Raw genomic sequence first — 14,932 nt, 5'->3', positions numbered from 1 at the left:
GGGCTGTTGAAATGTGTGGGAAAATTCCAGAACTGGCTTGCTTCCAAACTCATAATCTTTTCTTTAGGGGGTCCAGTCCCACAACCCCATCAGCTTCACAAACTTTCAAGGAAACCATATGCTCCAGTGAATCATGTAGCCCCTTCAGGGGAGGAACTAATTAGTCACAAAACTGGCAATGACAGAATAATGAAGGAATTCTTTTGCAACTGGAAGAATTCTCTAAACAAATCTCTGGAACAGAAGAGAAGTTCTAACAACTGACAAGAGCTGGAGTTGAGAAGCAAGGAGCAACAGCAATGGTGAAAAGGAGCAAACATGTGCCTTGCCCCTCAATTTTGTGAGTATTAAAAAACCAAGGGTCACGGGGTTCGACAATCATCTGCACTCCCCAGTAATTCCCAGTTTTGGGGAGAATGGTCAGGGCTTCAATCATAGATCCTTGAGTGAGGTAGGACTCACCAGAAAAGAAAGGAAAGCTGCTTTCATAGTTTACAAATTTGTACGTTCCCTTTGTGTGTAATTGTCTCCATTTCTCCATCTCTGTGTCTTTTGTTGTTTCTGTCTCTTGTCTGTGTATTGTTATTATAAGTGCTTTCATGGAGATGAAAATTCTTTTACCATTTATGTAAGAGATCTACATACATGATGTGTTCTTATGTTCGAACAACTCTCTTATAGAAAACAGATGAGACTTGTTCAGCTTGGCCCAATAGGGTAGACCTGGAAGCCAGGCTTGAAAGTTGCAGAGAGACAAATTTTGACTCCAAATAAGCAAAAACAAATTTTAAAAAAATTCTGAACAATCAGTTATCCATGAGCAAAATGAGCTGCCTTATATATAATGGGACCCCCCATGATTTAATACCTTCAAGTCAAAGCTAAATGGTCATGTGTTGGATAGGTAATAAAGATGATTATGATGCTGGTCTAGGTTAGATGGCAACTTCTCTTCTGGCTCTGAGAATTTGTGATTATGAATTCTATCATAGGCATTTATGAAAGAAAATACCCTTTAATTTGACAACTAAATAAATTTGATCTGGAAGACTCTTGAGAGAATGACTGCAGAATTCCATTATGTCGTTTTTACAGTCACTTCTCAAACCATAACCACACTTTAAAGAGCATAAAAGCAGGGGGAAAGTAAAGCACTTGAATTAAGATTCATTAATATTCCATGCAGACTCAATAGTCAAAAATCACTTTTTATTTGGATGCATTTAGCCTTCAATATAGTTTTAATGTGCATGAATGTACCTAAATGGGGCTGTAGATAGCACCGGGGGAAGTTAATTTCAGTATTTGCTACAGAGGAAAATCAAGGAATGTCCAATTAGATGATTATTAAAATACTTTAATTTCTCTGCAATCATTCCAGCCTCCAAGTACATAAGATGATCCGAATAATGGCGTCAGCTTACCACTTTGATTTTTTTTTCTAAACACTTAAAGTCATCTCTTTTTCCTTTGCCTCCTATAACAGTGGGAAAATACTATTTGCAAATAAATAGCATGTCCTTTAAACCTCTATTGCTGTTGCAATTTGGGATAAGGAAATAAAGAACTTTATCTCCAAAATATTAATGGGGCTTTACCAGATCTTATTTCAGATAAATTCCTATTACTGGCCTGGGGCTTTGGCGGTTTCTCTTAGGATACTTTGAAAAAAACAAACATGTTTATCTTTTATCTTAGTGACAGATTCATCTGTCAAGTAGCATTCCTGATGACAGGATCTACATTGAGCAGCTTTAAAAATAGACCAAGTATAAAAGCACTGACTTTTGAGCAATGTCCTTTTTTCACTGTTAACATTCCCTGTTCTTTTGCTTATTTTGTCTCTCTTCTTTTCTGCATTTGAATTTCTTTGAGACTGGAGTTTCAAGAAATTTTGCCAAATCATTTCTGCCAGTATTTGGGAGGGGTAGGGTGTATGTATTTGTATGCTGTGAGGGAAGAGATTGAAAACACTGCACTAGGCATCAGAGCAGAAAGACAAGATTTCTGATCCTGGCTCTATGAGTAACTACCTTTGTCCATGGTGAGGCCCCTTAAGGTCTCAGGCCTTCAAAATGTAATCTGCAAATGAGAGTATTCATATTTTATGTGAATGAAGGGAGGACTTTGGATCAGACAACAGCTTAAGATGTCTGAATCTGTAGTACCACATACTGTCTCAGGAGTCCCAGTTTCTTTCTTACACATGCAGATATACGCAAATTAAAATGGGCTAGCCCCCAGAATGGTTGTATCCAAAACTCCAGAAGGACTTGTGGTTTTGGAAGCATGAGGACAAAATGGTGTATGTCAAACTGTCTTCTATGGATACAAATATATGGTTTAGATAATAAGTCCTACATACTTGTTGCAGAGAGAAATTAAATGGCTTACTTGAGGTAGTTTTGTTAGTAATTAGTAAGTATTAGGACTGCAATCCATGTTTTCTTAACTGTATTATGGGACAGTATCTATGTCACACTATCTGACACAAATGTATGTAATTGTGATTTTGATTGCTGAAACCTTGTAAGATATCTTGGGGTTTCTGGGCTACATTTCTTTTTTTTTTCTTTTTCACTCATCTCTAATTATGCTACCATTTTTTAAAAATTTTGCCTTGAATCCATATCACCCCCGGCTCTCACTGATTGGCCAATAGTAGGTCCCAGCCCAAGATTCACTTGCTCATTGTTGGGTTTGGATGGCTCAGAGTGAGTGTAAACAGCAACTGTTTCTGTTTTGGCCAGAAAGGCTGAGGGTCTTCCCCTCCTGGATTGATTCTTTTTTTTTGACTAGGTAAAAGAGGACATTCTTTACCTCATTTCTTACCTAGCCTTAATCACTGAATGGAATTTACCTCAGTCAACTGAGACCTGGGAAAGACCTTAGGTTAAAAAGAGCAAGGTCTCCCAATCCTTCTAGGGCCATCTCCTGTGGTCCTGATTTATATCTTGTCAGTGGACCGAGATGGCTCTGAAGGAGAGTGTGATGGTGACTTTGCATAGCCCTGCCTCACTTAAATCCAATTCACCTGAAGGTTAAGACATCACCTTCCTGAAGTCTCTGGTCCTCTTTTAGAATGAAGGACAAAAAGCATCAACAATACAATTGTGAATTGGCAATTATCAGGTCCTAGACTTTTTCAGCTTAAAAAAAGGAGAACTGTGTGTGTGTGTGTCTGTGCTAAGTAAATAATGGGAATGTTTAATCTGACAAGAGTAAAATGCCACAAACTGCTTTCAAGAATTTGCATGCAGGTGAACATACTAATTACAAATGATTGTCTTCTATTTTGAAAGCTACTTAAAAGAGAGTTGCTCAAATTTATAGAAAGTAATTCTCTCTGTCTCTGAATATGATTTTTAAACGTAGTTGAATAATACACATTTAAATAGAATAAATTAAATCAAACTATACACGTGTATATATACTTGAACTTGAATGTGTTTGTATACATATAAAGCATGTGTGTATTGCAATTGAAACCCTTCAATAAGGCAGCTCTTCTCCATAATTCTTTCTAGTTAGGTCAAAGGTTTAGGTATATTTTGTACTGGATGATCTCTAAACTTTATTGCAGCTATAGAAGTACATATTTCTAAGATTTTTTCCTTCCTTGTAATTAAATCTTGATTAAATGAATTTTTTTTAAATGAAGAAAGGAAGGGAAGGAAAGAAGGAAGGAAGGAAGGAAGGTAGGTTATACATATATGTGTATATATATATATATATATATATATATATATATATATACACACACACACACACACACACACACACACACACATGGGGATAGGATAAGGAGAGAGAGAGAGAGAGAGAGAGAGAGAGAGAGAGAGAGAGAGAGAGAGAGAGAGAGAGAGAGAGAGAGAGAGAGAGATAACAAAGTAATCCAGTATTGGGCTGTTGGGAACCACAAAGGTAAGGGAGATTAAGGATGGATTAAGGTCTGTCTGCCACTAAGAAGCGGAAGTATTCCTTGTAACTGAGATACAAAATGGCCCAATTCAATTCCCCCACAGAACAATGAGAGAATGAATCTGATGGGAGAGCAAATGGAAACAGCTGTGTTTTACTGCAGCACAGACAGTCGGCACATTTTGCTGCTGATTTATAATGAAAACAGAAATTGTAAGTGACAGACTGAAGGTGGTTTATAAGGTAAACATTTGGAAGCCTTGGAGGGGCCTCTTATTACTGAAAGGGAAGTCCTATGACTTCAAGAGGTTTCCTTTATGTATAATCCTTGAAGTTCCATACCCAACATGGAAATATGATATCATCTTAGTGGTCAATGGGGTAAATTTGGATAAATAATCCAAGTTAGTCTTCCACAACACAGGATGAGATAAAAACGATCCTTGGGCTCTAGCTAGAGATATATTGGTATTCAGAGCATATCTTTTCCATGTGACCTTGGTGACTCTTTGGTTACCTTTTTTCAGTTAGGGATATTTTCCATGCATTTTCACAATGATAATGTTCGTTCAGAAAAAAAAAATACTATTCAAGAATGAATTGTGACTGTGTCTAGCTTCACTCTGACATTTCAGATAGAATTATCTGGTTAGTATGAAAAACCAGGTGGTTTAGTCATTCTATTACTGAACCTAGAATGCGAAATGGCTAGGTTCAAAACCCCGTGATAAAATCAGGAGTAAAACATATAAGCTAGTTAGCTGTGTTAACATGGGGGCATCATTTAATTTCTCTAAGCTTCAGATCTTCTTAATCTTAGTATGTATTTAAATCAAGAAATGGATATAATAGCAATTACTTAAAACATTTGTTTGTTTTGTATAAGCTTTAAAGAGCTAAATAGGTATTGGCTATCCATTAAACAATCAATGATGGGTGAAGTGCCTATTATTTGTTAGCCACTATGCTAGCCACTAGGAACACAGACAATAAAATGCAAACTCCCTCAAGGAATTAACATTCTACGGTGGGAGATAGAATAAACTATAACTATCAAATGCCCATAGGTAGATAGTTCTATGGATTTCAATATTAGTATGCCATGTGGATTGATGTCTTTTACACATGCAAGATCAACAAGCACAGTGAATAGAGACTTAAGTCTCACTGCTAACATTTATTGACTATGTGACCCATCACTGAAACTCTATAAAACTATAAGTTATGGATGAAATTACATTTCTGGGGGAAAAAAATGTGGCTGGACATAATAGCCTAGATGCATGCCCTAGGCTATTTATTTCATGTCTCAGATCATCAGTTTCCATTTCTGTAAAACAGGATTAATAATACTTTTGACAGTTAAAGATGCATGTAAAATGCTTTCAAAATGTGAATGAGGTATATAGATATTGGCAATGAAAGGTCATTTCTATAGTGGTTTTAGGTTTGCAAAGCATTTTAAGTGCATGATCTCATTTGACCCTCACAACCACTCTCTGGTGTATATAATACAGGATGGTCATTATTGTCTCCATTGAATAGATAAGGAAAGCTGAGGCTGTGAAGCATGAAGCAATTTGTCCAATTCACAAAATTTGATTTTGAAGCATGTTTTGAAGAGGTTGCAAAGTGTGGGCTTTCATTTTGAGGTATGTGATGGTCAAGTACTTGTGCTGTTACATCTCCTTAGAAGACAGACAGAGACAGATATGGAGAGATGGAGACAGAGAGATAATCAAAGAAGCTGATACAGAGAAATAGAGAAGCAAAGTGAGACAGAAAATTCTTTGTTCTCTTCTCTTCCTTTGTCTCTGAAAATCCACTCTTCCCTGCTGCCTATTGCAGCAGCAACATCCTAGGATGTACCAAAGGAATGCTTCCTGTGTTTGTACACTCGTAATGGTTAAGAAATCCTCTTTTCATGGTATACTCAGCATGAAAGTGATATTGCACAAGTGATTCACCACTAGACAGCACAGAGTTAGAGAATACCAAATATGGCCTTCAGAAGCCATCTCGTCCAAGCAGCTCATTACTGATCAGAATCTTTTCTACAACACCCCAACCCCCAAGGAAAAAGAAAAAGTTGTCACACTGATTCTCCTTCAAGAATGTTAGTGAGGAAACATCTACTATCTATCTTCCTTGGTAATTGTTAAACAGAACTTTACTTAGATTGGATCAAAACCCAATTTTCTACAACTTTTATTAATAGTTCGTATGGCACTTTAAGTTCTTTAAAGCCTTTTATAATTATTATCTCATTTTACACTCACAACAACCATGAGAGATAGGTGCTCTTTTATTCCCTTTTTTTAAAGATGAAGAAATAGAGGCAGACGGTGGTTCTGTGATTTGCCCAGGGTACCAAAGTTAGTAGGGGACCATAACCAGATCTGAATTTGAGTGTTCCTGATTCTAAGTCCTTCACCCAATACACTGTTGCCATTTGGCTACTTTTTATCCATTGCTTCTAATTTTGTTTTTTGGGGGCCAAACAAAGCAAGTGTAATTTTCCTTTCACATGATGCACTGCTCCCTCTGTTCCCTCATTAATAGGTACGCCTTTCAAATGATCAAGAAAAGTGAAAAAAAGCAGGAAACTAGGAAAAAAATCTTCAATATTCACTTAGGGATTTAGGTAAAATGGTAGGATCATGGAATAGATAGAGCTGACCTCAAAGCCAGGAAGATGTGTGTTCAAGCCTTTGGTACATATCCTTCGTATCACCCCAGAGAAGTCACAACTTCTTAGTTCTGTAGACCACTCTAAGATAATAACTTATGGAGAAAGCACAGACTGGAATTGGCAGAGGGAACTTCTCACCAGGTTGCTTCCTATATACACAATGAAATTACATGTCCAATTCCTGTAATGCTTCCAAGATGGAAAGAATGAATTACTATATACTCAATGCTATCAACAAATTAAGACCACATCTATGATGATAAAGGAGAGGATTTAGGAAATAGGAAATACATTGTTCATAATTGAAGATGCTAAAGAAAGTCAATTTAGAAGCTTAGAATTTAGTACTTGAAGGAAAGATAAATATACAGTTTATTTTCCTAGGAAGAAATACTAGAGAGCACATGTGTGCGCACACACACACGTATATATGTGTATATATGTATATATGTGTATATAGATGTGTCTGTGTATTACATATGAGGCTACCAAAATAATTCCTTCTAAAGGTTGAAAGTATGAAATATGGCAGCAATAGCCTTATCCTATTTTTAACAAAAAGAAGACTACTCAGTTAACCAAAAACTAATAAATACAGTACTTTGATTTTAAAGTATTATGTAGTTACTTATGTATAGCTATATCTATATAACTGTGGATATGGATATAGTTATATATTGTTCAGTCATTTCAATCATGTCTGACTTTTTTGTGATCCCATTTGGGGTTTTCTTGGCGAAGATACTAGGTAACTTTCCTTCACATACACACATATGTATGCATATTTATATATATATGAATATGTGCTATAGTCATTTCAATATATTGTGATGATGGAATAGACATTATTTTCATTTTGTAGATGAAGAAACTGACAATCGGATTGGTTAAACAACTCACCCATGACCACATGTCTAGTAGATACCGACAACTAGATAGATTCTTCTATCACCATCTTAAATTACTTTCTCTTCAATTATTTGATGAATAAGAGATGAAGAAGGATGTTCTACAGATTGTCTGAATACAACCACTTTGGCCATTTCTAATACATCGTACTTCATTTATGGGATCAGTTCATCAAGGTGTATTTCTAAGAGTCATGAGCTTGGTGTCAGAGAGTTTATGTTTGAGGTCTGGCTCCTCATTTATTATTTGTGTGAACACACACAAATAGATGAAAACCTCTGTTTCTTTTTTTCTTAAGGGGAGCACAGTAATAATATTGACACAATATGCTTCAAAGAGATGTATTGAGGCTCAAACATTGTGATCGCTTTGCAGAAATATAAAGAAGCAAAAGGATGTATGTTCTTAGGGTCACCAAGTTTTTAAGGTAGGTGAGATTTCAGGAATTATATAGTCCATCTCATTTTATAGATGGGGAAAATAATATACAAAAGGCCTGAATATTATTCATATTAGAATAATGAGCTGGGATTAATATTATTGATTGAGATCTAGAAATCATTTCAGAGGTACCTAGTCCAAATTTCCCATTTTACCACTAGAGAAAGTGGGACTTAGGCAAAGTGACTTATCCAAGGTTACCTGGGTCATCAGTATTTGAGATGAGATTTGAACCTCAGTCTCTAGAACCAATGCTCTTTCTCATGTACCATGTGGTCTTCTGGAACCCAAGCTTATGATTCCCAATTCAGTATTCTTTCCAGCATACCATTTACCTTGAAGTTAAACATCAGGTAGGGGGAAACCCTTTAATACATTTTATTAAGGATATTTAAAAATTTGGACAACAATTCATAAGTTTAATTGCCAGACCACCTTCCACCACCCCTCACCACGATTTTCACATGGCCTGATACAAACCAGTTATGCCACATTTGCCCAGAAAGCTCACTCTTTCTTGCAGAACATGCCAGTTTCAAACATATATTCTGACATGACATTTTATATGATGGATCACATTGCCGCACTGAGGAGCTTACACATGTCCCTGTATGCTGCTGATTCTTTTCTGGGATACCTATATGCCTAAAGTAGCCATGCCTATATGTTTGCAGTTTGATTATGGTTTTTTTTAAATGTAATAATAATTATCATCTTCACCATCTTCATCATCATTTTCACCACCATCATCATCATCCCAAATAGAGAAGCCTAAGTAATTTTTTATCCATTTCTCTGGGGAATAAACAACTAAGATAAAATATGGTGAGTATTTTGATATGTAACTAACACCAAAGGATCATAGACTTAGAAGCAGAAGGGGATTTAAAGGTTATTTATAAAACCCCTCATTTTAAAAATGAGGAAAAGAAAAAATGGAGTGACTTGCAGGGGTCAAATAAGGAGCAAGAAGCTGAGCTGCGAATCAAAGCCAGCTTACCTGACTCCCTCTCCAATGTTCTATTTATTTCTTCACATGATCTCCAGAAACACTGAACTCTGAAGGACCTTGTGTGCTAACATGACCCTTGGGTGAGGGCATTTTCATAGGTTTTTTTTTCTGCATAAATGTGTGAACACCTTTTAATAATTACTATTATAGCTAACATTTATATAGCATCCAGTATGTGCTAGGCACTCTGCTAAGTGCTGTACAATTTTTACCTCATTTGATATTGACAGCAACCCTAGGAGTTAGGTGCTATTATTACATTTTACAGTTGAGGAAAGTGAAGTTAACTGACTTGCCAGGGTAAGTATCTGAGTTCATATTTGAACACAAATATTCCCGACTCCAGGTCCAGCAATCTATCTAGTATGCTACCTAGCTATTCATTGTTCTTCAGTTGTTTTAGTCATGTCCAACTCTTCATGACCCCATTTTGGTTTTTCCTAGCAGAAATACTGGAGTGGTTTGCCATTTCTTTCTCCAGCTTATTTTATAGATGAGGAAACTGAGGCAAACAGGGTTAAGTGACTTACCCAGTAAGTGTCTGAGGCCAAGATTTGAACTCAGGAAAGTGAGGCTTCCTAGCTCCAGGGTCCAGCCCTCTATCAAGCATGCCACCAAGTGGCGCCAAGCATAATATGTGATATGTAATGATATGTAATAATCACTTTTGGCCATACAGAAATAAGGAAGTATTCCCCACTTCCCCATAGAAACGGGGGGAGACACTAGGATATAGTCACGTGGTTGGTTGTGCTAAATTTCTCTCAGCTAACAGATAAGCCTTATTTAGGTGGAAAAAGGGGGTGGAAAACATTGCAATAAGTTTGAAAATAATTGTTATGTCAAAAACAAAAGAGATCAAAACTATAGATGCTTTAAAAATAAGAAAATAAAATAACTAGTTTGAAATTGGTAATTTCTAGTATATTTTCAGTCCTTGAGGGCTTAATCTAATGAACTTCTTCTACAAAGTAGTTTATAACTAGAGTAAAGCAGTTGAACTTATAATAATAGATACTGTTTCTACAAATGCTCATAATCTTCAAGCTAAATGCAATAGCAGAAAACCCTGTAAAACCCTGTAAAAATAAAAAGACATAGAACAGGTGACTAAAATAATGTCTACACAGGATCCCATAAATATCATCTCTACTGTTTCCAGGGAGTCTAGAGAAAATGAGACAAGGTCCAAATACTTTAATATAACTACAAAAGGACTTATTTCATCTACCTTTGCAAGCATTTGTAGACCATTAAACATAGATTGTAGAGGGGTTGTGACTTCTTCCCAGAAACATTTCTATCAGAATCCTGCTCAGGAATGAGAATGTGGTGGTGGTGGTAGCGGTGGTGATGGTGACAATGATCATAATTATATTGTTGATAATAATCATATGGTTTATAATTGCTGACATTTATATAACACTTTGCAAAACACTTTACAAATGTTATTACATGTGATCCTCAGAACAATTGTGTATGTAATATTATTATGTCATTTTACATATGAAAAAACTGAGGTTAAATGAAGTTAAAGTGAGATCCCCAGTTCATAATGGCATAAAATGTCTGAGGCAGAAATGGAACCAAGGTCTTCCTGATTCATATTCTCCATATATGATATCACCAAAGAGGAAATCTATCTAAAATTCCATCTAAGTGAATGACTTCTGTATCTTCTACCAAATCAATAGAGATAGTTAAGGGGAATTACAGCCTTTACAGCAATGGAAGTCTGAATCTAGAAAGCTAAATTTTTAATTCTCATCGCACTCTTAGGGTGGCAAAGTTTGAGTCCACAAAGTGCCAGAAAATGAATTAAAATTGGAAAATGCAATCATAAAGTTGTTTCTCAGGCAAGTGATTAACATTTAAACTATCATGGAAAATATTCCCCCACACACACAGACATGCATATACAGTCAATCCTCAACATTCCTACAGTTAATGTTCAAAATGTCAAGCATTCCCATGATTTTATTAGTAACCTCATTTTCATTTTCATGTTGGCAACACAGCTATGCATAGTAGAGAGAGAGGGAGAGAGACACAGACAGACAGACAGACTTGGTGCCTGCAAGTTTGTGGAACAGCTGGTATCCTACTAGGTACTTCACTGCTCTTGTTCACCTTACTATTACAGAATAAAGAACTCCCTGTATAATCTTCCCATATTTCATTATTTGCCTTCAAAATTCAAGTTTTGTGTCAAATCAGGGTCACCCAGCAACTACTCCTGGGCATTTCAGTGAATATCTGAGGCAAGATGGTCACTGCTGGCTGTAATAGTCTGGCTTCCTTCTTCCTTCCCAAGGAGTGAGGCAGATGTAGGACAAGAGTGGGGGTCCAGTGGGGAGAGATATAGCTTTGCTAGGAACCCAAAGAGGGGAAGGACATCTCCCAAGGTCTTCTCTATGCTCTAGTTTGTCCCTTCATACCTAGAAACCTTCATTTAGGAAGTCAGTGGAACAGACACACTGACACACATGAGCAGCTCTACTTTTCTACATGCAGTTCTTCATAATAAAACATTAATTCTAGTAATATGTACTTTCCCTAACATAGTAATGATGAAATAACCCAGAAAGTTAAGTACACAAAATAAAATTGGTAATATGCAAAACTTTTTTTTTTTTGGCTGGGCAATGGGGTTAAGTGATTTGCCCAGAGTCATACTGCTACTAAGTGTCAAGTGTTTAAGTCCAGATTTGAACTCAGTTTGTCCTGACTCCAGGGCTGGTGCTCTATCCACTGTGCCACCTAGCTGCCCAAACTTTGTTTTTTTCCTTACTAGTAGTACAGCAATCTCTAGGGAAAGGTTATAGATTTGATGGTCTCAGTAACCTAACCTTCTATTTCCTGTAGGTTCAATGTATCCATATTCTTTTTTTTTTTTTTACTTTTTCACAATTTTCTAGAAATGTTACCCCTATAAAATTTGAGAACTGACTTATGTGTATATATACATATATATGCATATATATGTGTTTATTATTTGTATATGGGTGTGTACCTGTGTATGTGTATGCATATGTGTGTATATGTAGTTGCTGTTGTTAAGTCATTTTTCAGTCACGTGTAACTATTTATGACCCTACTTGGGGTTTTCTTTGCAGAGATAAGGAAGTAGTTTGCCATTTCCTTCTCCACCTCATTTTACAGATGAGGAAACTGAGGCAAATAAGGTTAAGTGATTTGTCCAGGGTCACACAGCTGGTAAGTGTCTGAGACCAGATTTGAACCCAAGAAGAGGAGTCTTCCTGACTTCAGACCTGGTTTTCAATCCATTGTGGCACCTACCTACCCAATAGAAACCTGTCAGGTGGGGCATCAGGTGTGTGTAGTGGATAAAGATGAGCCTGAAGTCAAGAATCATCATCTTCCTGAGTTCAAATCTGACCTCAGAACCTTACCATCTGTGTGACTCTGGGCAACTCACTTAACAATGTTTGCCTCAGTTCCTCATCTGCAAAATGAATAGGAGAATAAAATGGCAAACCACTGCCAAGAAAAACCCAAATGGGGTCATGAAGCATATCTGTATCTATCTATACATAGGCACATACATATACATAGGCCCAACATCTGGATAGCTGAATTAATTTCTCACTTTTCAACCAGTCACCATGCTATCACATAGACACAGCTTGAAAGCGGTACATACTGCGTTTTGCAAGATGATAAAGATGACAAAATCTTATCATTGCAGATGTCAAATTAATTGGACATCTGTCCCTTTACATCTGTTTCTCTTCCATATTTCCTATATCTGCCAAATAGATGCCAAGTAGAGTTTGTCCACTTGACAACAAAATAGTCCCTCATACATGGTGCAGGCTGATGAGATCTAACTGAACTTTGAGTTGTATTATCGTCATTTCATGTTACCTAGAAATTCCCTAGACAATGGAAAGATCTTTCTTTTAATTTTCATTGTGGTTTTCAATAAACTTTTGACCAGGGAAGTAAGTATTAGACTTGATGTTAGTGACTTCTGTAAAATATGAAGCTTTTCTGACCCATAAATACTTCAGGGTTGGTAGAGGTGTTTTGTAAAGGATTTAGTGCTTTACAAAAATTCATCATTTTTGGAGTGTTTTAATTTAAAAAGTAACATTTATTTTCTCCCCCGTAATTCTGTCTTGACACAATATCCTGCTGAAGGAACAAGGAGACAACTTGGCACAGGAAGATAAATATTGCAGTGGGGAAATGTCAGCTTTTTAAATGAAAACCACTGGAGCTGAAAAATCTACTCCCTGTGTGATAGCAGGTGAGAGAGACTGCATATCATGGCAAGCGAATGGATGGTTCAAAACATTCCTCCTAAAATTGGCAATGTTTCTAGAAATCCTAAGGATTAAGAAAGGTCGGGAGCAAAAGGCAAATTTTATCATCCCTTCATTTCAGGAATTCAACTGGGTCTGATCTCAGACCCAACTGAGACTCAGGTATATGATTTAGGTAAACAATAAAATAAATAAACTTTGTTTCAAATTCTCTTCTTCATTAATACAAGATGGGGGAGATGTGATGAGTTAGAATTGTGTTAAAAATGATATGGAGTTTTAGGTGGACTATAAGCCTGAAATACATCAATAGTAAGCTAGAGCAGTTGAAAAAGGCAACATGGATTTAGGGGGCATTAGACATCTCGCGTAATACTACAAGTAGTAGACACTGTACTCTATCTTAATTAGATCCTATCCAAAGTCTTGTGCTCACATTTCATGAAGGCTGTTGAAAAACTTTTGAATATAAAGGTAGTGCCAAGTGGAAAATGACCAATATTGTGAAGGGTCTAAAGATCATCCATTATGAGAATCTGCAAGTACTGGGGAGTTTAGGCTTGAGGAAAGAAGACTTGTGGAGAAGCTTGATCATTGTGTTTGATTTCTGCTTCCAGGGGCATTATGTTAAATGAAGTTTCCACTTTTTCTGGTTTGTTCCAGAGGATAGAACAAGGAACAAAGGGCCAAAGTTACCAAAAAAAAAAAGGCGAATTTAGGCTTGACTTGAGAAATTTTTCTAAAAATTAAAGTTCTCCAAAAGTGGAATGGACTATCTTGGGATGGAGATTATCTCCCTAGAGAATTAAAAAAAAAAACAAGGATAAGAACATTCGTCCACTTTACTGTAAAGAAGGTTTTTGTTTAGTTGAAAATTTTCTATTTTTTTTTTCTATTTCAGGGTTCTTCTGATATAGTAGTAATCAGGCAGGGTACATGGATAAATGTCAAACAATCAGGTCTCCAAATATGCACAATGAACTTTTAACATTTCATATTTATTAATGGTGTATACATTATTTTATTAAGACTAGACAGTCAACAAAACAGTGACTCAATCCTGGATGTCAGCATTTGCCAATTTCTTAGGTACAACTGCCTACACTGAAAATTTAACTACCAGTTGTTTTTTCTCCCCTTTCAATATTATTTCGTAGTAATTAATATCCAATTCAATTATCATCCCTGTCCTGATGAGTCTCAGATCTACTTATCCTGTCTTCATCTTTGTTGAATGACAGTCTCACATCTACACCTGCCTATTAGATACCTCAAACTGGATGTCCTAGACACATTTCTTTTTTCCTCCCAAGGCAATCAGGGTTAAGTGACTTGCTCAGGGTAACACAGCTAGTGACAAGTGTTAGAGCTGGATTTGAATTCAGGTCCTCCTGACTTTGGGCCAGTACTCTATCCACTGAACTACCTAGCTGCCACTCCTATACACATCTTGAAATTAACATGTTCAAACTGAACTCATTATCTTTTCCCCCAAACACTATCCCCTTCCGAACTCCCCTCTTCCTGTCAAGAGCACCACCATTCTCTGAATCACCCAGGCTTGCAACCTAGATGTTATATACTTGATCCTCATGCACTTAGCAGGCACTTAATAAATCTGTATTGACTGACTGACTTTAAGGCTCCCATTCATATTCTTTCTTGACA

General features: G+C 36.6%; 1 long non-coding RNA gene across 2 annotated transcripts; it reads left to right on the top strand.

Moving 5' to 3' along the window:
• The first annotated feature begins 260 nt into the window (after window positions 1-260).
• On the top strand, window positions 261-13,416 carry LOC110200965 (uncharacterized). Of its 2 annotated transcripts, XR_002322355.1 has the most exons (4): window positions 261-340; window positions 5,467-5,573; window positions 7,821-7,949; window positions 13,140-13,416. It is a non-coding gene; the product is annotated as an uncharacterized LOC110200965 (long non-coding RNA). The 2 variants fall into 2 exon arrangements; XR_002322354.1 differs by lacking the exon at window positions 5,467-5,573.
• Window positions 13,417-14,932: the final 1,516 nt, after the last annotated feature.

This window comes from Phascolarctos cinereus, unplaced genomic scaffold (genome assembly GCF_003287225.1).
Source record: "Phascolarctos cinereus isolate Bilbo 61053 unplaced genomic scaffold, phaCin_HiC Scaffold_9;HRSCAF=440, whole genome shotgun sequence".
NCBI classification, from domain to species: Eukaryota; Metazoa; Chordata; class Mammalia; order Diprotodontia; family Phascolarctidae; genus Phascolarctos; species Phascolarctos cinereus.
The sequence above is the reverse complement of the archived record's forward strand: the minus strand, read 5'-3'. Positions and strand labels throughout refer to the sequence as shown.